A 26,481-nucleotide genomic window follows, 5' to 3' on the forward strand; every position below is an offset into this window, starting at 1 on the left:
GGGCAAGAATGTATTTGACTAGATGAAGTTAATACACAGCAAGGTTCTTCACGTTAAATTTCTTTACATTGTACAATAATAAAAAACTCAGTGAGAACATTTGGGAGTTGGGCCTTGTGTAGAACTCTTGCAAGTAATAGGGTCAGATGCAGTGACTCCAGGCAGTTGTATAATGACAAAATTCTCTTTGAAAACATTTGGGATCTGGGACTTGTGGCAAAGCTCCTGCAGTACTGGGGTCAGATGTAGTGACCAAAGACTATTGTACAGTGACAAAATTCTTAGAGAAAATGCTATGGTGTTGGTCTTTGTGGCAGAGCTGCTACAGTATTATCGTCAGATGTAGTGACTAAAGGCTATTGTACAATGACAAAATTCTCACTGAAAATAGTTTGGAGTTGGGTCTTCTGACAGAGCTATTGCACTATTGGGGTCAGATGAGGTGTCCACAGGTTGTTGTAGAATGACAAAATATTCAGTGAACTCGTTTGGGAGTTGGGCCTTGTGTCAGAACTGCTGCAGTATTGGAGTTACATGAAGTAACCACAGGCTATTGGACAATGACAATATTCTCAGTGTAAATGTTTCGGAATTTGCCTTTTGGCAGAACTCCTGCAGTATTTTGGTCTGATATATTGACCACAGGCTGTTGTAAAATGACAAAATTCTCATTGAAAATAATTGGGATTTGGGCCTTGTGGCAGAGCATCTGCTGTACAGTGTTCAGATGTAGTGATCACAGGCAATTGTACAATGACAAAATTCTCAATGAAAACTTTTGGGAGTTGGGTATTTTGGCAGAGCCCCTGCAGTATCGGGATAAGATGTAGTGACCACAGGTTATTGTACAATGACAAAATTCTGAATGCAAATGTTTGGGGATTGGTCCTTATTGCAGAGCTCCTGCAGTATTGGGGTTTACTGTAGTGACCACAGGCTACTGTACAACGACAAAATTCTGAGTGAAAACATTTAGAAATTGGGCCTTGTGGAAGACTTCCTGCAGTATCAGGGATGGATGTAGTGACCACAGGTTACTGTACAATGACAAAATTGTTAGTGAAAACCTTTGGGAGATGGGCCTTGTGGCAGAACTTCTGCTGTATTGTGGCCAGATGTAGTGATCAAAGGCTATTGTGCAATGAAAAATTTCTCATTGAGAATGTTTCAAAGTTGCATCTTGTGGCAGAGCTCCTGCAGTATCATGGTTGGATGTAGTGACCACAGGCTGTTGTACAATGATAACATTCTCTCTGAAAATGTTTTGGAGTTAGGCCTTGTGGCAGTGCTCTTGCAGTATCAGGGTAATTTCTAATGACCGAAGTTGGGTCTTGCGTAGACCTGATAGAGTATCAGGGTTGGATATAGTGACTATGGGCTACTGTACATTGACAAAATTCTCACTGAGAACATATGGGAGCTGGGCCTTGTGGAAGAGTTTCTGCAGTATCAGGGCCAGGTGTAGCGACCACAGGCTACTGTACATTGATGAAATTCTCAGTGAAAATATTTGGGAGTTGGGCCTTGTAGCAGAGCTGCTGCAGTATTGGAGTCATATAAACTGACCACAGGCATACCTCTCAACCTGAAAACATCAAAAATCTGGACAAAGGCCCATCAAAAGTAGATACAACTGGTCAAAAACCGGGATACAGATTAACAAACAATTTGCATACATAATCGTAACCCCGCCCACTCCATTTGGATTGTGGGATATCACCATGAAGATTGAAATCCCTAAATAATAATAAATAATGGCAGACATTTGAATTTCACTCTTTATATTCATATATCTGTCAGAAAATACATAAGAATGCAAAATCTGTTATTCTAGCAACCATTTGAGTTTACAGGAGCAATATTTAAAATCTGACACCCTTCCTATTTTTGGGTTTGTCCCACCATTTTTTTTTTGGCTTTATCCAGATTTCTGAGAGCTTCAGAGGTATGTCTCCATATCCATTCTATATTGTACTTGCCATTAAACTTAGAAAGCTATCCGTATTTACAAAAGAATGAACTCAATCTGCAATTCTGGTTGTACTGAATTGAATATCTGTCTCTTCTGATTCCTTAGAAACAAACCATGGTACAGACCTGTAAATAATATAACAATTACTTTGAACTTGGTCCGCCAGTTGACAGTAAGTAAACACTAAGCAGACAATATAGTAACACAGACTAAAATAAAACAGTGCTGCCTTCTGCAGTGTAGCTTGATATCTTAAGTTAAAAATCTGTTTCCTCTACTACACAACAAGGCAGGCGAATAAGTTGACACAACCGATGTAATGTCATGGCATTTAAATAAAAAAAAATGCAAAACCTCAAACAATACATCATTTTCTCCAAACATTTTGAAATGGCAGAGAAGGAACCTGCCTGAATTTGTTGATGACATTGTCAGCCGCATCCAACTGCTAATGCACATGTAAACGCACACACACACACACACACACACACACACACACACACACACACACACACACACACACACAACTTTTACAGAGCTTTCACTGTTTTGTACTCTGTATAATTTGAAGGAAAGTCTTGTTGACATTTTCACCTGCTATCAAGGAAGCCAGGACCAGTATGGGTTGTAAGTCAGAGCTTTAAAGGCCAATGAATCAACAACACCAGACGGTGGTATCCTGTACTGTAGCTGTTGTGGTACTAAGCACCAGCACCCCTGTGGCAAATAAAAAAACTCATACTGACGAGGCCCTTCAATTAATAATATTGTTACGTACCTGCCCTTCACCTTAGTATGATCTTCCCGAGTCTCGCATGCTCAATCACACACACACACACACACACACACACACACACACACACACACACACACACACAAACACACGCTACACAGGAGTTGAGAATTGACTCCTATTCCCCTTCCTGATAACAGGAGATGTTCATGCATTTTAAATATTGCTCTTATAAGTTTAAGATGTTGCTAACTTAAAAGTAAGAATGCTTTTTCTGGCAGATATGAAGTTCGATACCAAATGTCTGTCATTATTTAGTGACTTCAAGTCAAAAAACCACAAACCACAAAGAGATCAAAAATATGAAGCAAAAATCTGGACGATTGAGAGGTATAATTTAAGACATAAATGTATTCATTCACACTCCATACTTTCAGTTCTGAGATTTTATTTAAATTTACCGGTTCATTAAATCATCAAACTCCTTACTGGTTTAACTTTAAAAGCAACGGAGAGTTCCTCCTCCTCCTAGTAGTTAAATTTTCATTGACAGATTTTAGATGTCCTTTAATGTTGCCTTTAACTGCTGCTTTGTCTGTCTTCAGTCGGGAAGGAGTTATTCAGCTACTCCCCAGTGCTTGGCTTGCTGCTGCACTAGCGATACTAATGAACTGCTTGCCTTCCTTCCTTGGCCTTGCTCTAATTAATTTAAAACAAAAAATACACTACACTACAGTAGCACAGTACAGCTGCCCAGTGCTCTCAATCATCCAGTCCTCCTCCTCCACCACTCTAGTCTGTTCGTTACTTGCTGCTGCAACTGTAAACACTTTGTGGCTTGCCATATGATAAAAGATAAACACAGAGAAAGTACAGTACACACCCTGTTGTGCCCAGCCGAATTCTGACAGGCTGTCAGTCTTCTCACAAAGCTGACATAATTGTGTAAGCTCCTGCACGTGATGACATCAGCAAAAAGAAAATCGCCCCAAAAAATTTGAAAAAAAAACATGAGAAATTTGGGAATTAAGAGGGCTATTTGGGAATTTGTGGCAACCATTATTTTGACCTCAAAACTGATAAATACTGAGGAATTAGGTACGGTTGACAGGTATGACTGCCCACAAGACTATTGTACAATGTCAAAACTCTCAGTGAAGATGTTAGGGAGTTTGCCTTCTGACAGAGCTTCTGGAGTATATTGGTCTGCTTTATTGACCACAGGCTACTGTACAATGACCAAATTCTTAGTGAAATAATTTGGGAGGTGGGCTTTGTGGCAAGGCTCCTGCAGTATTGTGTTCTGATGTAATGACCAGAATCTATTGTACAAAAACAAAATTCTCACTGAAAACTTCTGGGAGGTGGGCCTTTTGGCAGAGCTGTTGCTATATTATGTTCCAATGTAGTGACCACAAGCTATTACAGAATAACAACATTCTCAATTAAAACATTTGAGAGTTGGGTGTAGTGGCAGAGCTGTTGCAATAATAGTGTTGGATATAGTGACCACAGGCAGTTGTACAATGACAAAATTCTCACTGAAAACTTTTGGGAGTTGAGCCTTGTGGCAGACTTCCTGCAGTATCAAAGTCAGATGTGGTGATCAAAGGCAGGTCTATATTATGTCCTCGAAGAGGCGTTCCATCGAATGTCTTTTCATTGACCCTTAAAATGCGAACTGCCATAACAGGGAATGGCCACACACTTGGAAATCCTTGTTAGTTTGCCATTTTCTCCACTGTAGTGCGATCTCGGAGATGGTATATTTAGTTAAGGGGTGTGGGGGGCAAAGCCCCCCAGTTTGTAATGTTTGTAGTGATGCGTTCTTGTTTTTAGGGCAAGTGATTTCTTTCCCAGGAAAAGAAATCGTTGATGTGCATTTTAAAGGTTGATGAACAGGCATTCGATGGACCGCCTCTTCGAGGACATAATATAGACCTGCCTTTGATCACCACATCTGACCCTGATACTGCAAGAAGTCTGCCACAAGGCCCAACTCCCAAATGTTTTCAGTGAGAATTTTGTCATTGTACAACTGCCTGTGGTCACTAAATTGAAGGAACACCTCTTTGAGGATATAATATAGACCCACCAAATGCTACTGTACAATGACAAAATTCTTAGTGAAAACATTTGGGAGTTGGGCCTTGTGCAGTACTCCCCCAATATTGTGGTCAGATGCAGTGACCACAGCTTACTACATACCTCTCAACTGTCCAGATTTTTGCAGAATGTCCAGATTTTTTACTCATACTTTTAGTCTCTTCCTGATAAAATTTGTGATTTTCTGGCAAATCACTGAGGAGTGAACCGACTAAATAAAGACATAGATTTGAGTTTCCAGACCAACTACCCTCTTTATAAATGTAAATAAAAACAAAAACAGAATAAAATAAAATTAAATTGAAGTGAGGTATACTTTAATTTCTCTTGATACTTTATTTGTGAGAAGTTAATAGCACCCCACAACCACAGTCTCTTTAGAAACTCTGTCTGATGTCTTGTAGTACTTTTCTAGAGTGGGTTGGATTCATCTCTGGACACGTCATTAGTATAAAGCAAATCAGTAGTTTGAAAGATTAAATAGCAAGTAAAATGCGTTACATTCAAGGGTCAATGTGTGTCACATTCTACAGTTATTTTTCACTGGCCAACAAAGTGTTTACTCACCGTACTCTATGGAAAAATATTACTTAGTATTTCTAGATGACATCTAGACGGAAATTCTAGAGGAATTGCGTAAATGTAACTGTTTATGGAAAAAAACATATCCAAATTACACGATTCAGCCCAATGCTCACATGTTTACTTATGTTCAATGGCAAAAATTGCAGAAAATGACAACCTTCCTGAAGGAGCATGTGCAGCAACAATGGAGTGCCTTTAAAGTGGCAGCAACATGACCAAATGAACATCAGGATTTTTCCTCTAGCTTGGGAGTGCGGCCAAAAAACCCTCTAAACAGATGTAGCCAAGGATGCAGAAAATCTGAGCTGGCTGTTACCTTTGAATCTTAGAACAACAGACATGACAAAAGAAAGATTTGATGTGAAACATTTCACATTAAGGCATGCCACCAGAACATAGCCTGCCATCTGTAGTATTTTGTGTGAGTAAAACCTTACATTACCCTAGTTTGCACTATCAGACTTTGTGCAAAGGAAGTGTCATAGGATCTTCTTGAATTTCTTACAGGGCAGACTTACATTAGTGGTGTGAGAATCTGTGTGTGTGTGTGTGTGTGTGTGTGTGTGTGTGTGTGTGTGTGTGTGTGTGTGTGTGTGTGTCTGCATGTGTGCGTGTGTGTGTGCGTGTGTATGTGTGTGTGTTAAGTAGGCTATATCCGGCTTCATGGCTCAGAGAGACTATGACTCTGAGCAACATGATTTCAGTTTGTGGAACCAAAAGAAAAACAGAACTTTTGTATGTTGGATGTGAAATGTTTCCTCCAGCAATTACATATCTTGTACCAACTTTCAGACATTATGTGAAGGGACTATTTTGCATCAAAAATATTTAAAAAAAGCTTCTAGTACAATGCAAACCAACTTAACCGATAACTAATTTTCTAAGTGCAATAATGCCATCTGGGCTGTACATTACAAGAAATAATAGACCCACAAAGGTTAGTGATGTTGTCTGCTGAATGCTGTAACACCCACCCTATTAAACATTATTGCTTGTTTACTAAAGGATGTAACACATTCTTTGCAACTGATCCAATCTGAGTCACAAAAATTCCTTTGTGAGAAGCTGAAAACATGATATTATCTGCAGAATAAAACAGACTCCTTGCAGTTTTCAAAATAAACAAATTATTACATTTGCAGTACAGGTACATGATATTCACCACACATGTTATTGAGTAAAACAGATCATGTACCAAACATCATGAGAAAAATGTAAGAGTTACCACAGTGAAGATGAGGTTGAAAACAGCTAATCCTAAATGATGCATGGGACAAGAGATTGAGCTGAGCATTACAATTAGCACTTCAAGGAGTTCAAAGTGATGAGGTGTTTGTAAGCTTGAGATAGGGAGAGAGAGAGAGAGAGAGAGATGGACAAGTATCATATGAAGAGATTAAAACATGTAAGACACATTTTTACTGTAATAGTCATGACCTCTGGTATGTAAAACATAAACCACAGATCACAAGTTCCTTACTAATTTAAAATAAACTCATTGTTCTTACTGATCAGTTAAATCTCAGGACATTAATCTGCTGACTTCCAGTGCCACTTCTTGCTATCTCAGCCTGCTTTTCTGTACATGTATCAAACTGCTGAGCTGAATGAAAGCAGGAAACTGTCTTTTACATTTTCATGAAAAACAAGATATGAGATAAACTTCTTGGTAGATGAACACCCTGGAGGCTGATTGCATTTAGGGTAATATATGCAATTATTTTCCAGCATGGTCGGCACCGAGTGAAGTGCCTCAATTGTTCTAGATAAGCTTGCAGTTTATTTTTCCTCTTCAGGCTATAATTGTGTAAAAATTTTAAGAGTAGTTGAAAAAGTGCATATAGCTAATGTGCCAGACAGTTTATTTTCTGCTTTCAGCTAAAACTCTTGAATGATTTTTTTTTAATATTCAGTTCTGAAAGAATGAAATAATGGGAATTACTGTGACACTTGAAGTGTTGCAATAAAACATTTAAAGGACAACTTTTCAATGAAAAAGAACACTGATAGGAGTCCTTTATCACAGAAAGCAATGCGGTAAAACTCTTGACTGAGTAAATTCACCTCTGAAAAAATGTGATGCAATCCCAAACCATTCAGAATTACTGCAATTAAAAGGGATGTGGCTGTTTTCCATCTGGTTGTGCTGCCAGATGTGAAAACATGAATCATTTTATCTCCTTTCCTGTTCTCATCACTAAGTAGACTATTGTACTTTTGTGTTTACTCTTCAAGGGGTGATCATGCTGTTACTGAAAGATGTAAGATTAATGCTACTTGAAATAAAACCTTCGTTCAAATATAGGCAAAATACGACGCACGCCAAAATTTGAGGGTGCAGTGCACTTACCATGTGACTGCTTTATAAAAACAAATAAGGTATAATATGAAGGACTATGGCTCACCAACACAAGGAAAAAAGAAACAATCCAGGCTTTGTGTTAATGCTTTACTTCAAAGTACAGTAGAGAGTCGATTATCCGAACGCCGATTTTCCGAAACATCAATTATCCGAATGCAGCCTTCCAAAGTTTTCAGAGAGAAAAAATCATAAAGTCTGAATATGTAAACATTTTTCATTCATTTGTATTCATTTCATAGTATTCATTTGAGTATTTTTTGAGCTTGTAGCCCACTCATGTGTGAAAAATATTCTTTATTGTCTACAGGATGTATTCCCTGCAGGCAGAGAAAACAAGATTTTAGATTTTTTTTTAATCCGGTTCAATGTATGTTTGATTATCCAAACAGTTTGATTATCCAAACTACCCTAAGTTCCAGTTAGTTCAGATAATCGACTCTCTACTCTACAGTGATCTGTACCTTGTTTGTTGGGGACTTATCAACCAAAATGTGAACCTGTATATGGGGCTATTGCAAAACCTTGCATTTACGCTTAAGTAACAACATCCACTTTGCAGAGATTACCCTTCTAAGGAAAGCATAACATCTGATATGTACTCTCATTCAAGTTGCCATCCAAGAGGGCATGGAATGGGTGCTAAGAGAGTATGGGGAGGGTAGGAATGAAGGAGAAATAAAATGTAGGCACTTAAACGGTCAGACAAGATACCTTGCTTTCTCCTCCTGCCAGTAAGCAAATGTAATGATGTAATGTGCTCTGTGGTACATGTTAAAGTAACTGAGACTTGTAAATTTATGTGCACTCACACACACACACACACACACACACACACACACACACACACACACACACACACACACACACACACACACATGCAAACACGCACACACATGCAAACAGACGCGCACACACTATACATAATCAGTAAAATATATTTAAGTAATAAAATATACCATCTCTTTTCCATCATTCTTAAGACCTAATTTTATGGCAGATTAACATATTACTGCCAAAAAAAAAAAACCTAGATCAGTAAATAATTAGCAGTTATAAAGCAGTATTCTTTACCTACCTAACATTTCTAGCCCAAGTCTGTCCATACCCCATCTATCACCATCTGAAAATGACTTTAAACTCACCCCTTTTAAAAGTATGACTCAATATGACTGATAAAACAAGGATGAATATTTTTACACATTATTAAATGTAAAAATAAAATAACAACTAAAGTCAGTCCGCAGTCTGACTTCAAATGCACACTGGTTCAAGAAGCATATAGACTTCAGCAAATTTGGAAACAGAGCTTACGCAGCAACATAGTTTTATTTAGATCCATGTTTAGTGGTGGTGGGGGGGTCCATACAACTACTACCCACACTAATCCTCTGTTAACAATTTAAAACATTAGTGGTTTCAATGGTTCTTACAGTAGAGAGTTGATTATCCTAACATCGATTATCCAAAACGTCAGTTATGCAAACGCAGCCTTCCAAAGTTTTTGAGTAGCAAAAATCATAAAGTCTGTATATGCAAACATTACATGTATTCATTTGTGTACGTTTTTGAGCTTGTAGCCCACTCAGTTGTAAAAAAATATTCTTTATTGTCCACAGGATGTATTCCCTGCATTCAGAGAAAACAAGATTTTAGAGATTTTTTTATCCAGTTCAATGCATGTTTGATTATCCAAACTACCCTAGGTCCCAATTATTTCAGATAATTGACTCTCTACTGTACTTTTTTTCTGCACAGAAATATTAATGGAACTGTAAAGGTCAATGTATTTTTTTTGTTTGTTTTTTTTTATGAGGGGTGGAGGACCTAACTATTTTTAAAACAGTTTTAAAACTGTGCACTGCATGGAACTGCTGATGGTAATTTCATTTGAGGGTCTGTAAAGAAGCAGGTTATGAGAGGTTGGCAGCTCTCCCACATGCAATGACCCTCAACAGTTCTGCACAATGTGGTGTTACTGTTGTGAAGTGCAATTGTTTTAATGACATGAAAATGATATGTTTATCCACAATTAATCCCTAAACTTAAAATTCTAACCCCCTAAATCTAAATTCTCAAATTATCCCTAACCCTAAATTCCCTTCTAGCGTCCTAAAACTAAACCCCCCCCCTGTTCCCAAACCCTAAAACTCGTCTTCCACTCCCTGACCCTAAAACTCCTTCCTCTCTCCCCAACCCTAGAAATCCTCCTCCCTAACTCCTAAACTCCACTTCCTAAGCCTATATCTCCTTCCTGATTGCTGCCCTAATCTATAATCCAAGATCCTCCTAGTCCCTCCCTACAGCTACTGCACTCAAACTCAAATAATGTGTTCAGGTAAGATGTGGCAGATGCTTTCCTGAGCTCACATAGTTGAGTTCGAGCACAAGTAACAGCCTATATGAGTTACAAGATTACTTGAGTCCCTGGCTTTGAGACAGTGGTCTTCAAGCACCTGTGACTTGAGCTCTTCAAGTAAAACCATTAGAGTAATATGGGATCTGGGCCATGTGATAATATACCATGTGAGCCATGCAACAAGGAGGGGTTCAGCAGTTCTAAATAAAGATTTAATGAAAAGACAGCTCTGTCTCTGTCTCTGCATCTCATGTTCCTAAGGGCTACATGCCTTGCTGTCATGCATTAATTAATAAAGCCTCTTGGCTATACTGATCTAACATGGTGTCAGAAGGAAAAACTATACATGCATAAATGTTAACAATGGTGTCAGAAATGTGAAGCTCTTCTGACACATGGTCAGAAAAGAAGTATATATAGCAGAATTCTTCAATAAAGTCACAGCTCTACACTTTCTAACAAAAAAAATAAAAAATAAGCAAAATCGATTTGCTTTTCTGCCTATGTATTCTATTAATGAATGGAAGTCCTTTGCTTTTCTCTTAGGTTCATAGGATGATACTAGGCTATTGGCGAAGAGACCCTTATAAGCCTAGCCAAGAGTTTTGCCCATGTTCCCACATCCCATGACTCTGAATTTGCAACAGACAGATGCATACAATTATGCATTTTTAAGTTTGGCTTTTGTGATTTCAGTCTAGAATTTGCCACAGTAAGTTTGTTTTTGCATAGAAAAGACCCTTTCTTGCAAGCTACTACAGAAAGGAACTCTTTATTGAATCAAGTGTACTGAACCAATTTTCAGTTTTGAGAATGCATTTCTTTTATGTTTGGCGCAACATTTCATCTACTGTACCAACAATAACTCTGAAGCTGCAGAAATACCTGTAAAATTATTGGAAGTCCAGCATACACACAGATCTGGCTTTATTTCACTTTGAGTAGCCTCACAGACAAACCAGAGGAAGTTCACTGTGTCATGTTTTTTATATTGCAAGCGATGAAGACATCTCACAGTATAAAATTATTTTTTCTCTGAAGGAAGAGGAGAGGAGAGAACAATTTAACATTATTGAAAAGTAAATTTCAGGTATATTGCAAGCAGAGGCATTTGTTTTTCTAAAGGCATCAAGGGTCCAAGAGAAAAGCAAGCCATATGTTGCTGAGTTGACATTTATAATGATTATGAATTTTGACAGGTATATGACGTCTTAATTTGAGATAGAATAGCCTGTGACACAAGAAATTACCATATAAAAGCATGTGGCATAAAAAATGACTACATAAGATGTAGAATGTTGAAAGTGTCCCAAATGACACTGGAAAAGGCTAGTGAATTGCCATGTGTGCAAATAAAACTTATAACTTCTAATGAGTCAAAGAAAATGGTGCCTGATAAGATATGAGTAGAAAGGAGCCATATCCAGCACGTGTTGGGATCACAGGTATGTCAAAAGACAATATAAAACATAAAAAAGTTTGCAGAATATGTGATGACACTGAATATTTTGCAAAATTGTGTTTTAAAAGTAAGACATTACAATAGCAGAATATTAATAAAATCAAAAATACTCCCAAATGCAGTAGAAATGCAGTTTTTATATACTATCCAAGTTAACAGCACAGATGGGCTATCATAGTCGGAAACATATCCTGTTCTCTACAGAGATTGTCTGTGATATGGCTTGACCCTGGTTATGTCAAAAATGTAAATCATAAAAATAAATCATGCTACTGTCAAACCTCACACTCTTTTATCTATGACATTCCTACTATGGACAAATTCCAGGCATAGTATGTGGCTGAAAATCTAAGTGGTCTTACAGATAGCATCTTGTAACCTTTACAATCTGACCAATGGATTAATACTTGAGGGCTACTAACATACTTTCTAACTAGACTATAAAAATAAAATAAAAAAGCACCCTGAATCATTACAATTTAATGAGGGGCAGGTCTATATTATTTAATCGAAGTTTTATTTCTGTGAATACCTAATCATCTACCCCTTTACATCGAACAGCCATTCACTGAATGCTCAAATCAGCAAACGGTTTCATAGGGAAGGGAATTACTTGCCCACCACAGCAATTGTCACACACACTATATTATTTCAAACCCACCAAGGTGGAGGGCTGTGCCCCCCACACCCCCTACTTAAATATATCAAGTCTGACATTGCACTACAGTGGGGAAAAGGGCAAATTTCTAATGATGCCCAACTAACTCCCTTCCTATTAAAACCATTCACTGATGTGAACATTCAATGAATGGATGTTCAGTGTAAAGGGTTCAATTATTAGGTATTTGGAGAAATAAGTATTTACATTTATATATATTTTGTAATAAATATTTGATGCTTGATTTTATTAGTTTATTGTAAATTATCCTTTTTAGGAGATAGTGTTGAGATTAATGATATTATTATTGATGTTTAATGATTGAATGATTTTTTGCATGTGATTTTATGGAATTATTTGATATGGTTGCATTTATTGTGTTGAATTATCCATAAAAGTCCTTTGAATACTAAGGGACAAAAGCACTAATCTTTATTTAATAAACATTCTTGTATATGTCATTGTTTTTGGCTTATTTTTTTTCAGTATTCTGTTTTACTACCAGACTGATCTTGTTTAGTTTTAACTTTGTCAAACAAAATGTACACAGAAAAGATAATGGGCCCAATTCCAAAAGACTAGCTCTTTGTGTAAGTGACTACTTACACTGAGAGGTTGAGAGCAGCCATTTTGGAATTTGGCCTCTGGTATAAGCTTGTTTATAGAAAGGCCATACACTGAAGTGAATCACTTACACTGACAGCAAATTTTTCAGAATCAAGGCAGACTTACACTGACAGCAGTTCTTTTGGAATCTGGCCCAATATATGTTGTGCATTATTGCAAACAAGCATCAAAAATAAAGAGTTCAGAGGAAAAAAACGATGTCCTCGAGAGTTAATCTGTCGTTTTTTTCCTGAGGCTGAGAATGCTTAAAGATGTAGTATCATATTAAGTTATTATCAGAAGACATTCCAATGATACACACTCCATGCGGAATGCTTATTACTCTTAGAGAAAAGATGGAGTAAGAGCTTAAATGCATGCAATTGTTTGATGGGCTAAGTTAAATAGACAAAGCATACTAAATAGGTCAACAGCATGATAATTATTGAGAACTGGAGCTAAAATGCATTGAATTGTTTGACGTGACAGTTTAAAAGAAATATCCTACTTAATATGCCAACAGCTCAGATAAAGCTAGGAGTTGCATAAACCCTTAGCATCACAACATAGTGATCAGAGAGAATATTATCCTTTATAGATCATTAAGGACATAGTTGCTATATGACTAAAAATACTTTTTTCAGTGTTAGATACTAATCATTGATATTGGTAGATTAAACTGGATGAGGCAGGTTCTTAGCTGTGTTGCTTTACTAAGTCTTTTGTCAAAGATCTTTGAGGTTACCATTTTGAATTTTGTCAGTAACAAGAGGCATTTCAACATTCAGTGGTTGATATGATTGTGGGAAAGGAAATTATGAATGTTAGAAGATATTCGGGTTTGAAGTGCTGCAAAACAAGAATATGACAGCAGATTAATCAAGGCATTAGAAAGAACAGGGTTGCAAGGTTTGACGCTCAATATATGTAAGTGTCAGATTGAAATCCTGCATTGGAAATGCATGGCTATTCTTATAAATAGTAATAAATTGCAGCCAGATGCTGATGAAGTCCATGCCATAGTAAATATATTAATTCCTACTAACAATCCACAGTTGTATAATTCTTGGGGCTGGTACATTAATTGTCCACACCTATACCACATTTGTCAAAAGTAACAATACCTCTGACAAAACTGCTTGAGAAGTATTCAGCCTAGAGTTGATCAGAGAACAACTAGTAGCTTTGAACTACTAAAGAAGCTAGAAATTGTAGTGCATACACCTAAGTATTATAATGTAACCTTACCAATTGCAGTACAAGTACATGTAAGCCCAAATGGACTGGAAGCAGTACTACTACAAGAAGGCATACCTCCTGCCTTCCCATCAAGAACATCAACAGATGAACAACATAGAAACATACAGAAAGAAAGGCAAGCCATAGTTGTTGTTTGTCAGAAACATCATCACTAAATGTATGAGAAATATGTTATAGCCAGGACAGATTATGAACCTTGCAGAATATTTTAAGACATCATTACACAAAGTACCAGGATACAAAGAGGTTTACTATTAAAATCCCAACATAGCATTGTACACCTGTGAACTATTCGAACTTTAGATGTCCGAATAGTTCATATGTGTGCAAACTACATAATTGAACTATATATTTGCAAATGTACTGTGCATTTGCAAATATGACCGTTCAAAGGGATATACAGGGATCGCAGTACAGAGCGGGTAGGGAAATACACCCCTTTCCTCACTGTAGTGCAATCTCAGAGTTGGAATATATAGTTAGGGCCGTGGGGAGGCACAGCCACCCACAGGGGGGTACAGGGAATAAATGGGATTGTAGCTGTAGTAGTTAAGGAGTTACTACAAGGGTGGCATTGCTGTTAATTGCCGTAAAATGTGATATTCGACATTTACAGCTGATTTTCAATTTTAGGACCATTCGGGTAAGTGTATTTCCGGTATCCTAGCTTGCAGATTAGTACCTGTTTTATTGTGACTTTCGATATTCTAATAGTAAACCTTACAAAGAATATTGTTAGTGCTTCAAAAGTATGATGTAGGAGTGCAGTACAAACCAGAAAAAGTCAATGCATGTTGGTAGATTGTATAAAGTCTTTTTAATTAAAAACAAAGATGTATTGCTAGAAGAGGATCTGGAATTCAGTAGTCTGTGGCACAAAAATAAATGACAGCTGGGAAATTGCACAAACTGAAAGACACAATGAAAGATAGCACACGAATGCAGTTGTGTGAAGTCATAAGAATTAAAAAATAGTGTAAAACAACATTACCTGTTAAACCATATTATCCTTTTAGAAAGGAACCATTTTTCATATAAGGACCCTTATTAAAAGGTAATAAAGTCATCATTTAATTCCAATTTGGGAATCACATGCTGTTGAAGGTACATGAACCACATTTAGGAATATGTAAATATAACAAGAAATCCAGAGATATCATATATTGACCCAACACGACAATGCATATTTATTTTACATTTGTTGACCGGTATAGTCCAACTGGATACATGTCCATTTTCAACAGAGGCCTGAGGAGAAAAGCTCCAAGGTAGAACATACAGTAAAAATCACAAAATGATTGCAAGTTACTCACAGTTTACAGGCTCCAGTTGAGTAAGCAGGTAATATAATCATACATTTTTAAAACAGTGTTGACAAATTGACTAGGCAATATAGCATGATTACAGACTATAGAGGAGGATCTAGTCGGGTTTTGAACAAGGACATAGCCAGTGAGTTTTAAATGTATAGTTTGAGGCTTTTATATAGCAGATGGTGGAAGATTGTATTCTTTATCACACTTGTAGAAACTAAAATCTGAAAGAGAGGGTGATGACTCATCATATACAAGTATTTCAATTGCCAAAGTTAGGAACTGACTTACTTGAACATAACACATGTAACTTTCTGCTCTGTGTAGATTATTACTTTAAATATCTATTGGTTACTCGTTTAAGTGATCTGACAGCTACATCAATGATTAATGTGCTGAAATCAATGTTCTGAAGACATGGAATACTGGAAACAGTGATATCAGATAGCGGTCTGCAGTTTGTATGCCAAGGGATTTTCTGAAGCTTGGAAATTAAAACATTATGCTGAGACCAAGATATCTGCAGACCAATGGATAAGTTGAATGTGATATTCAAACTCTAAAGAGTTTTCTAAAGAAATGGGATGCATCAGGTCAGATGAAATGTTATGCAGCATTGTTAGAGTACATGAACAATCTGCTGCAAGCATTTGCATTATCACCTTCAAAGTTATTCAACGAAAGAGGACTGGGATTAATCAATACAGGTTTTTGCTTAAAACAAGAATAGGTAGACAGAAGCAAAGTTAATATAGAAGTGCCAAGAACTTATCTTTGCTGAAGAAAAACAGTTGATTACAACTTAGATCAAATGTCACAAAGGTGTTATTTGGTTCATCGAAATGATAGAGTTATATAGAAGCAAGCATAGACATTTATTAAAGAATCCGGAAGTAGTGCTTATGCCAGAGAGTCAGACATCTGGAACTAATAAGTATCTGTCAGGTACTGTAGTGAATGAGTCTGCAGTTATCATATATAGATACTGGATCTAATGCAAGCTCTACCAATAAGCTGTTTCTTGGAATATTGTCTCTTATGACACATGATGCTGTTTGGCAGAGTGGTGCAGAACTGAAGTAGGACAGCTGTTACTACACTCTTAATGTAGACTTGTGAATAAAACTCTCCAGTATCACAGCTGTACATAGTGTTATTAAATAAAAGCAAAGCTTTTGCTTTTTGGTTTCCTGACATGTATCAGTCCATGATTCATCAATGTAGTATAATGTTAATTTTATTAATCTTTTTGTAATTGATAACTTAGGCTATAGAGCCCAAATCCACACCACAACAATACAAATATTAATGTAAGAGAGAGACTGGCCTTAAGAGCTTACTGGAAATGAACACTACTACCTTGGGTTATGACTAACATATGTTGCATCCAAATGGTCTGTTCATCTTTAGATCCAGAACAGGGTTAGAATTTTTATACTCCCCATGTTTTAACCTACCTCTCTCTGAGCTCATTTGCTGTACTCCATACCCATATTACTTGTATGCTCTCACCAATCAGACTGCTAATCTGTAAGATCAGTCTTTTACTATGCCAGCCAACATTATGGTATGAGTGCTGATGGTCAAACAGTCTGTTCAAAAGAATGGATACCATAAGTCTCATCAATGCTGTGAGTATACCCTTCAGTGGAAAAATAAGACATCAGCCACAGTCTTTGCCAAATGAACAAGTGAAAACTGTTTACTTCTAAAGATCTAATTGAACATACAAACTATATTGTAGATGTACACAAAAACAAAAGATTTCATACAGTTAGCCAACAGAGCACACCACCAAAAGCACAAACTGCGAGGGACACTATATAACAATCCAAGTTAAGTGCCAGCCAAGTCAAGATGAAATAATTTAATTGGGCCTCTGCATTAGAAAAAGCAGTGGTTAAAAGACAACTGGTTAGGGCTTCTAGCATGGTTTCTGATTTTCGGCTTTTTTACTGGAGTGTCAAAAAATTGAAGAACATTTTCCTGAGAAGAGGGTATCCTGAAAAATTGTTTATGGATATTATGGATGAGGTGGTTTCTAAGATAGAACTTGGCACCTATACTCCACTTTTGGGGAATACACACAGCTGTAGTATTATTAAGCAATCCCCTCCTGAGAACTGGGGGACAACTTTTATTACCATCTACAGCCTAGATTTTTCAGGCATTAACAATATTATTCAAAGGACTTGGGATGTTTTTAGTCAGTTAGACAATACAGTGAAAATGGTGGAGATTTCTCCATTGTTTACAGTGCGAAGGGGAGTGTGTCTTAAGAAGCTGATTGAATGTAGCAGTGAAAGTCAATATTACAATTGAGGTAAATGGGGAGTTTTAGAGGTGGTCACTGTAATACTTGCAGGTTTTGTTGAACACTGAGGGAGTTACTTTAGGTAACATTAATATCAGCCCAAACTTTTATTGCACTTGTCATTCTAAGGGTATTGCTTAGGCATCTATTTGTCAGAAATGTGCCTGTTTCTATATTGGAAAAAACAAACGGGCTTTTAAGGACAGGATTAGGGAACATATTGACAGTATTGGTAACAAAGACCTTAATAATGCCCTGGCTAAACAGATTTATGAATTTTCTGAGCATTATTTTTTTATTTTTTGGTATAGAAACGTTCCAACCTAGTCCATGGGGTGGAACTGTGGACCTTTCCCTGGAGGTTCATGAACTATTCGGATAAAAACAAATGCAGGAGTCAATCCTGGTTTAAATGACAGCATTTCTATTAATAGTGTACTTAAGTTAAATTTTTAGGGCTAATGTGAGGCTTTATTAGCTGTACCTTTATTTTAATGTATATAATATTAATGCTACATTTGTATTCATGTTTTTATTCAAGCTTTTAACTTTGTTTCTTTTGGTTCTTTCCTTCATGTGTCATATGATTAATGATGTCAAGTAGTTAAACTGAGTTTGTGTGTTGGTTTGTTATTCTGAAGAAGTTTCATACTTGAAAGAAAAGCACTCAATTAAATGATTTCATCCTGACTTGGCTGCATTCCTTCCGGTTTGTATTTTTGGTGGTGTGCTCTCTTGGCTTTCAGTTTTATACATTTCAAGTGGTTACTGGCTTGTTATTTCATACAGTTAGGTTATGGACAGAAAAAACTCTAAATCAGAATAGAGCTTTTGCAGGAAAAACACCTGAAACAGAAGCAAACATTATGTCAGAAATTACAAGGCAAAAACTTCAAGCCTCAGGAGAAAAACATTCAAGTCTAGAATCCAAGTTTCTCAATATAGTTTTTTCTACCTGTTGGAATTTGCAGTGTACAACTAATAATACCAGACAAATGGAAATAAAACTACAGCAGTTGAAATGGTGAGTTACACTCCACAGTGATTACACAGACTTTTCTGAACACTAAATAACAGTTTCAGACAGCAAGAAGAAAAAAAGGACAGCAGTGACTCTGATGCACTCTACTCTGCAGAAGCTAGAAATATTTCAACAGTAAATACCTTCGAAATGCATATGTAAATAGCTAATGAAATGCATATATATATATATATATATATATATATATATATATATATATATATGTATATATACATATATATATATATATATATATATATATATATATATATATATGGATCTACTTCACTTTGTCACAAACTCATTTCACCGAATTTAATTTCACCGAGACCAAATCGCCAAAAGCTCAGATTGCCGAACACTCATTTGACGGAATCTCATTTCACCAGAAATAGTAGTGGCAGTGTATATGCCCTTTTCCCCACTGTAGTGCGATCCTGGAGTTAGTATATATAGTTATGAAGTGTGTGGGGGGCACAGCCCCTCACATTGGGGGTGTGAGGGACATAGCCCCCATCTAGTTTGGTTAAAAACAACTTACCCTCTTAACAGAAACTGGACAATATAAAACCAAGCTAGGTAGGGGGCCTACGCACCTCCACCTCCCAATGTGGGAGGCTGTGCCCCCCATCCCCCAACTATATATACTAACTGCAGGATCACACTACAGTGGGGAAAAGGGCATATACACTGCCAGTGCTATTTTTGGTGAAATGAGATTCGATCAAATGAGTTTTCTGTGATTCGAGCTTTCAGCGATTTTGTCTCATTGAAATGAAATTCGGTGAAATGAGTTTTTAGCGAAGTGAAGTAGATCCATATATATACATGTTTTGAAACCAAGACAAAAAAAGCATCTTCTGATGCATTCCTCATCTGCTAGACCCCATGTGAGCTTTCGCAACAGCCCTCCAAGAAACATGCCCTGTAAAGAAAGTGTATTGTTATAGCTAAAGCAACTACTTTTCAACCTCGGAAGATCTTGTACAATTTTATTATAAATGTATACCCTTTTGCAATCATCAGATGCTATCTTTTCATCTTAGTAGTTAACTCTGCCCTCTTCATTTTCATTAGGTTTCTGTGTTTGTGTGGTGCTCTACCAATTGGGCATGCCCTGGCTTAGTACTGAATGTATCAAAAAAATCTTCTTATACTGGATAGGGGATAGCCGCTGTAACGTCATTACCTCATTTTCTGAAATGTAAGATTGAGCTTCACTGCAAAAGTGTACTAGAATATTCTCCTCTATTTCCTGATATAATCCACTGCAAACACTGAAAACCATAGACTCACCAGCATGGTAGAGCTTCATCATGTTAACATAGAATACAGAGAGGTTAGAGATGTTTCAAAAATAGATAGTATCTTTCCTTATGAAAAAGACTGCAGAATGCTCAGACAGTTGTGTTCCTTGATGATGTAGTAAAGCTTTTGGAGGAAGAAGTGAATAAATAACCATAAACAGTTTTATATAATTAAAAGAAAAGAGTGATGTGGCCGATATATCTAATGAAATATGGAACTATTGCATTTTTAAATAAAAGATGTGCCATAAGACACAATGTATATACCATACAGCAGTACTGAACAATCTTTTTAATTCTAACAAAAGGATTATACAAGATGCAGATGCATGGTATAGGAAGTAGCACACCATTAATTGGTAGTGTGGGATCTGGGTCATGTGTCAGGTTAGGGTTCAACTCTTGTGAGAAATAGAGCAACGAAGTACCACTCTTGTTATTAATGGTGCAATGAAGAAGCAGCTGTGCCTGCGTGTCTCATGTTTCATAATGCTTTTTAATAGCTCTGCTTTTACAGACCTGACACTACAAAAAAGACTGTTAAATCTTTAGGATGGGATTTTACAGCTAAAATTCTTCTATTTGAGGCCACTTGTATCTATAGCCACAGCATTTACTATATATGATACAACTGGATTGAACAGCTAAAAGGTCTTAGAGTCATAGATTTATAGATTGCTACTATGCTAAAGAACTGGGGAGGCCTTTCTAAGCCTAGCCAAGTTTTTTTCCTGAAAGAACAATGACATCCTATATCCAAATAGGATATTGAGAGCCAGGTTTTTATAAGCTACCTCTGTCCATAAGCAACATGGGTGCCAAGCCTTGTGTAAATTTCCTATTCCCCATCCACTGATCGAGGATGCACTTAAATTGGGTAGCAGACAAAATCACTTTCACATTGATGGGAAGCCTCTTCCATAGAAAGAGCAGTCTCTGGGACACATATCTGCTCTCCAGCATGTTCTGTTTAAGTCACAGACAAAATTCAGGTCCCTAGGCCTTGTATTTTTGGTACTGCTTGACTTAAGAATATGCAGGAGATTCAAAAGTGTGGGGTTTGCAAATGCCTTGTCAGCCAGGCATAGATAACCCCTCAGAAATCTATAGAAGACTGAGTAGAGGGAAGGGACTTTATGGCACTCTGGTAAAGGTACATTTGCTCTGCCTTGTATTCTTTTTGTAAGAAACCTCTGAGGTCATTGTACTTGCTCCATATGCCTGGTCAGGTACATACCCAGGACTGTACTCTAATTTGTCTGATAAGGGGAGAATACAGTGGGAAAATTATGTCTTTGGATCTAAATGCTTGTGATCTTACTTATAAGTTGCACAGCATAGAAGGCTTTCCTCACCACTGTGGCTACATGGTGGTCAAAGGTAAGGCTACTGTCTACATATGTACCCAGATCTCTGACCAATGACTCAACTCTTAGGGGTGTCTTAGTGGATGCAAGACTTGCAATGTGTCCTGCAAGCTGGCAGATATCACTGAAAAAGCTGTAATACAGCTCTTCTTTTAAAAAAGCGAATGCTGTATGAAATTCAGTGCAGTTTATGGACTCAAAAATGGCAACTGCCTTTTCGCATTTCCTAATTCTGTAGATATTAGTTTATTTTACTTTTTTCATAAACACTATATGAGACTAGTCCATGTTAATTCTTTCTGAGACAGTCCTTTTCTGGCCAGGATGTATTTACCAAGAATAATAGTTAAAGCTTTCAGGTTTTTGTGTCAAAAAATATAGTGCAATAAAACCTGCAATATTGTAATATAAATACTATATATTTTACATGGGGTGATGGTTATGAACAAAGTAATCAGTAGCTTATGTAATTGCTATAGCCAGTATTTGCAGGGTGTCTACTGACTACTGGTACAGGGAGCAGATTATTGGGTATGACTGCATATTCATTTATATGGCAGTCCTTTGTCAATTGCTGATATCTTGCTTGGGTGAAGAATGGTACAGTACAAGTGTGAACTTTTTCTCTGCTAAGTGGCATTGACTGGCAATACCTCAATATCAGACTCCTTAGCTTACCTTCCTGACAGGACAGCATAATGAGATCTTGTGTTATTTGTGCCATTTTAACTACAATCAACAATCAGATATCCTCTGTATCACTCCAAGAAGGGGTTCAGGCACCTAGGCATCGAGACATTTCCCCTGCGGTACATTTGACTGGGGACACATGGCTGAAGTGACATTCAGCTGCAGAGAAATATGGCTGTTTGCAAATTCCCTGTGGGAAAAGAAAAGAATATGTAGCCATCCTCACAATTTCAATAACCAAATGCACAGGAGGAAAACAATGTCCATGGTCCCCAAGGGAACATGAGATAGCAGGCAATATGTCAGGCATCATCAACAGGCTGGCCAGAGGGCATGTCAGTGGCAGCAAAACTGCAGTGCACAATGGGCAGTGCCTTTATAATTGGAGTGTGTGGGCCACTATCCCCTTCACAATGTCTAGGGAACATTACCTAAAATGCGTACTGGAGCATAAATGTGACTACAGTAGCCTGCAGAATTTCCTCCATGCTGTAGGACACTTCTACATGTTGTAGTTACGTAAGTATTTACTGTGCACTGAGCACAGCACTCATTACTTCTTTTGCCTCTATGCATTTGGTTATTATAGCTGTGAGCATGGCAGTGGGTGCTTCTCTTTGCTCACAGGGAATTTGCAAACAACCATATTTCTCTGCAGTTGAATGTCACTTCAACCATGTGTCCCCAGTCAAATGTACCACAGAGAAATGTCTTGCTGCCTAGGCGCCTGAACCTGTTAAAAAGACTTGAACTGGAGGCCACAAGTTTGGAATTAGAGTCAGCAGAGAAACCGTGATGTTTGGAGGCTGAAGTAAAGGAAAACCGATGGAATTAGAATCAGCAGAGAGACTGCAGTGTTTGAAGCCTGAAGAAAATGAGAAGCAGCATCAACTTGAAAGGGAGACGCTGACTGTTCACCAGGGTCATGGAGGTAATGGGAAAGGGAATAACTGAGTGCCAGAAGTAATGCAGATCAGTGTATTTCTTCCACAATTTACAGAGAGTGATAGTTTTGATAGTTTTATTCATATATTTGAAAGAGTATTTAAACAGTATAATATTGACCAAGGGCTCTGAGTATGGTTCCTGACCCTCTTACTGCATGGTAAAGCTGTAGCTGCTGTTTCTAAATTGTCTGATATTGATTGTTTAAACTATGATAAAGTAAAGAAATGTTTTCTTGAGTGTTTTATGTTAACACTTGAAGACTGCAGGAAAAAGTTTTGTGAACATAGATGCAAGGTAGATGAAAGTGTGCGTGAATATATTGCTGAGTTAAGCACTTATTTTCATAGGTGGGTCAGTGGGTGTCAGAACACCCCTTTTAAAGGGCTGGTAGACCTTTTGGTGAAGGAATAAGCCCTTAACACTTTGCCTGAGGACATGAAAATCTGGTTGGCAGACCATGAGTGTAACTTTGCAGATGACCTGGAGAAAAAAATGGGATCTCTATTTAGGAAGCAGGGCATCACTGCAAAGGAAGGGGATACCCAATGCTACACATGGATATAAGGGAACCCAAGGTGGGCAGCCTAAACCACCACAACAGAGTCCACCAGTAACATGGGAAGCCACTAGTTCAGATACATGGCCAGGATAAAGGGTTAAATGTTTTAAATGTAACCAGTGGGGCCATATATCATACAGATGTCCACGGAAGCAGGGTGGGGAAAAATCATGATGGAGCCAGCAAGTGGGAATAACAGTATGCCAGTGGTAAGCTGTCTGGAGAAAACATCGGTACCAAACTATCAACAGAGGTTATGTCCTATCTTGGTGGATGGAAAACAGACCACTGCTAAGAGAGACACAGCCTCTGACATAAACATTGTAAAGCCTGCAGTGGTTAAAGAGGAGCAGTACTTGCTGGGCAGTTCACTCCAGTCAGAGCTTTCAAAGGGACCCCATTATAAATGCTTTTGGCCAGGGTTCACCTTCACTGGGGAGGTGGAAAAGGAAGCAAGTAAGTAGGTGTGTTTGAGGATATCTCTGCAGATGTCTTGATAAGGAATGATTTTGATAATGCAGTACTATATATGCATGCAGCTACACACAGTCAGGGTTGGCATGTGGAACAGGTAGCCTGGGGAAGACCCAGACAAACCCCCCACCTGAAGCCAGAGCTGGTGATGTGGCTATTTTACAGAGGTAGCTACTCTGTAGCAGTGAGCCTGAAGGTGAGCCATAGCTGCTGCCAAGTACTGATGTTCCCTTAGAAAGAGTGTCTGCAAGGGAAGAGGTGAGTAGTAATGCCCAGGCTGACAGCGAGGCACTGCTGTCAGAGGATACCAGACTTCCTCTATAAGGGAAGCTAGGAAGAGTTACAAAGATAGAGTTGAGACAGGTTCAGCTCTTGGACCCTACACTGAGAGGCTTGAGTGTGGTAGCTAGGGATGGGCCTGATTCACAAGGAAAAAGGGAGCCTGTATACTGGAACAAAGGGATACTGTGCAGAGAGTGAACACCTGAGAGAGGGCTAGAGTGTGAGGTAATATAGCAGTTGGTAGTGCCTAGAGCCTACCATCTGGTAATTCTAGCCATAGTCCATGACATTCCTTTTGCAGGCCATATGGGCATAAAGCACACCAAGGCATGTATTATGCAGTACATTTACTGGCCTCGGATTGCAAGTGATGTAACAGGGTACTACAGGACTTGTCAGCAGTGCCAAAAAGTAGGCAAGGAAGGAGACAAGGTCAAGACTCCTTTTATGCCTTTGCCTGTGAATGAGGAGCCATTTCTGAGGGCTGCTATGGATATTGTGGGGCATCTGAGTACCCCAAGTTCCACAGGGAAGAAGTATATCCTGGTGGTAGTAGATTATGCTACTAGTTACCCTGAGGCAGTGGCTCTGTCCTCTACTGAGGCAGAGATGGTGGCAAATGCTTTGTGAGACATTTTCAGCATGGTAGGTTTCCTGAGAGAAATTCTGACTGATAGAGGTGCCAATTCATGTCAGACCTTCTGGTTTGTCTGTGCAAGTGCTGTAGGGTGAAGCACCTAAAAACATCCCCTACCATCCCCAGACTAATGGTCTTGTGGAGGGGTTAAACTCTACACTAGAGACAATGTACATGCATTTGCAGACCAGTTTAGGAGTGAGTGGGGTAAATATTTTCCCCATCTGCTGTTTGCATACAGAGAGACCCCAGGAATCCACAGGTATTTCACCCTTCAAGGTGCTGTATGAGTATAGTGTGAGAAGGCCTTTAGATCTGATTCAGGATGAATGGGAGGGTAAGTGTGAATTCCACATGGAATCTGTTGTGGCATATATCCTAAACCTCAGGCTAAGGCTTAGAGAGCTCATGTGCTTGTCCCAGGAGAACCTGGCAGGAGCCCAAAAGCAGAAAAAAGATTGGTGTGTCAGGAATGCTTGAGCTAGACAGAATGCTCTGGGACAGCAGGTTATGGATCTCATTCATGTCAAACACAATACGCTGCAGACAGCGTCCTTCAAAGTGGTAAGAAAGGTCAGTGTTTTAACTACATGGTAGAACTGCTAGGCAGGAGGCAGAAGCTCAGATTGTACCATGTTAACATGATGAAACTTTACCAGGATAGGGAGGCCCTGGTGTTAAGCATTTGCAGTAGAAGGTGAGAGGAGTCTGAGGGGGATCTATAGCCAAAGCAAGCCAGCCAGACAAATGCCAATTACTATGGTGGAGCCTAGGGTTGCAGGCATATGATATGACAGTGCAGCACTGTAATGGGGTCAGCAATGCCAAGGCAGATGGGATCTTAAGACAGGGTATGGGTTAATGTACTCCTAGTTATGCTCGTTCCTATCAAGCAACATTTCTAAAGTGTCACTTGAAAAACTAGCTTGAGTCTTCAAAGGGGGAGAGATGTGATGATGTGAGGTATTGCCAGCTATAATCACAGATTCTCTGCATGTACAGCAGCTGCACAGCCCCAAAAAGACAGTAATCCAATATCAAACAGAGGCGCCAGCAAAATATGGCAAATACGTTTAATGTTTAAAATAACATGTCAAGCATAGAAACAGAGAAAAAATAACAGACCAGTTTCGGCTATAAGATAGACATAGCCTTCATCAGTGCTAAACAAGACAAAACATAAATTGCTCCATTTTATAGCAGACATGTAAATAAAGTAAAAGTTCATTGGCCATTTACAGATGCTCATTGAGACCCGGTCAGAATGTTGTGTCTTTTGGCTTTTCCCGGTTAGGGGTCGCCACAGCGGAACTCCGGTCCGCTAATGATTGGCAGTTGATTTTTAAGTGCTGAGTTGCCAGCCCTAACGCACAACCTTCAATGAAGGTACACCCATTCACGCATGTCTCCACAGTAGATGGTCTAGCTGAGAATCGAATGGGACAACGTCTTGCTGTGAGGCAACAACG

The sequence above is a fragment of the Protopterus annectens genome, chromosome 11.part0 (assembly GCF_019279795.1).
Source record: "Protopterus annectens isolate FY-2018-M chromosome 11.part0, PAN1.0, whole genome shotgun sequence".
Lineage (NCBI taxonomy): Eukaryota > Metazoa > Chordata > Ceratodontiformes > Protopteridae > Protopterus > Protopterus annectens.